The following is a 1966-nucleotide window of genomic DNA, read 5'->3' as shown; positions in this document are numbered from 1 at the left end:
AGTATAACATGGTAAGTTAAAGGGTAGATTTGGAGCTACAGAAAGAAAATGGTAAAGGAATAGAAAGACACAGAAGCAGAAAAATAAATTAAAATAGCAGAGAAAGAAAAATGGTAAAAAGGAATATAGGGAAGAAACACTAATTTGCATAAAAGGTAAATGAACAGTAAAACAGACAACTCAGCCCAACAAGTGTTTGATGAGAACTCTTTATGGACAAAGTCCTGTTCAGTACATCAATAAACATTTATTAAGCTCCTACTATTTGCTTAGGCACTATGAGCAAAGATTATTGTTAAACATTATAACTCTTTCAGATCCACCATCAACAGGTGGACCCAGAGGCATGATGCAGATTTTCATGAAGACCCTGACAGGGAAGACGATCATCACCCTTGAGGTCAAACCATCCAATACTATTGAAAATGTCAAGGTGAAGATACAAGATAATTCCCCCTGATCAGCAAAGGTTGATTTTTGTGGGTAAGCAACTGGAAGATGGACGAACTTTGCCTGACTACAACATTCAGAAGGAGTCTACACTTCATCTTGTTCTGAGACTTAGGGGTGGTGCCAAGAAGAGAAAGAAGTCTTACACCAATCCCTAAAAGAACAAGCATAAGAGAAAGAAGGTTAAGCTAGCTGTTCTGAAGTACTATAAGGTTGATGAGAATGGCAAGATCAGCCGCCTTCGTAAAGAATGCCCTTCTGATGAATGTGGTGCTGGAGTCTTTATGGCCAGCCATTTTGACAGACATTATTGTGGCAAGTGTTGTCTAACCTACTGCTTCAACAAGCCAGAAGACAAGTAAATGTATATGTGTTAATAAAAAGATTCAACTATTTAAAAAAAACATGATTACTATGAACATAGTTATTATTATTATTAAATAGCAGAGTTGTTATTCTTTTTTTGCAGGGCAATGAAGGTCAAATGACCTGCCCAGTGTCATACAGCTAGTGTCAAGTGTCTGAGGCTGGATTTGAACTCAGATCCTCCTGAATCTAGGTGTACCACCTATCGCCTCCAGTTGTTATGCTTAAAGAGCTGACATTCATATGCACGTATACATTCAGCGATAGATTTTCATAAATAATGCTTCCATCATTTAAAAATAATTCCCACATATTATTGTGTTCCATGTAGTCATTTAACAATAAAATTATCTTAATTAAATAGTACAATATTAAATTAATGACAAAACAAATTATTATTTATTAAATATTAATAAACATTAAAAAGATCAGCCTTTCTTTTGGGAAGAAGCTAGAGATCTCAAAATATACCCTCCCCACTGATTCCAGAGAGGCATCCCTTATAACAAAGAATTTATAAAATAAGGGGGGAAATTCAGTAAACCTAATTAACACATCAATCAAATTTGACATTATATGTAATATTCCACATCCCTTGTCCCTCACTTCTGCAAAGAAAGGAGGGAGTTGCATTTTAATATTTCTTCTTTAGGGCCAGGCTTGGTCACCAAAATAACAGTGTTCAGTTTTGATTTTTTAAAAAAAACTTGTTCTTTCCATTTATGTTGTTATGATCATAGTGCATATAAAATTTTTGGTTTGGATTACTTCATTCTGCATCACTTCATATAAATCTTTCCACTGCTTACTGTAATTTTCATATTCATTGTTTCTTATGGTAGAATACTAGTCTATCACATTTATGCATAGCTTGTATCCTCTGGCCCTTTCTCCCAGATTCAAGACACTCCATATACTCATCTGTAGGGTGTTTTGGTACAATGAGGGGTTGAAAGGTTTCTTTTTCTCTATTTCCATGGGCTTGAGCCCCTAATAGCATTAATAAGTACAAGTGGATGGTACCTCAGTCCTATTTAATCACTTAATATTAATTAGCTTTGACAAAGGGATATTTGTCTCAAAGATATGGCAAGAATCAACATACAACCAACCCCACCCCCCCAAAAAATAAACCTTCAGGGCATATTCT

At 35.2% G+C, this 1966-nt stretch overlaps 1 pseudogene; it reads left to right on the top strand.

Moving 5' to 3' along the window:
* Positions 1-334: 334 nt before the first annotated feature.
* Positions 335-833, top strand: LOC122736616 (annotated as a pseudogene).
* Positions 834-1966: the final 1133 nt, after the last annotated feature.

The sequence above is a fragment of the Dromiciops gliroides genome, chromosome 1, assembly GCF_019393635.1.
Source record: "Dromiciops gliroides isolate mDroGli1 chromosome 1, mDroGli1.pri, whole genome shotgun sequence".
Lineage (NCBI taxonomy): Eukaryota > Metazoa > Chordata > Mammalia > Microbiotheria > Microbiotheriidae > Dromiciops > Dromiciops gliroides.
Note: the sequence above shows the minus strand (reverse complement) of the source record. Positions and strands in the feature narration are given on the sequence as shown.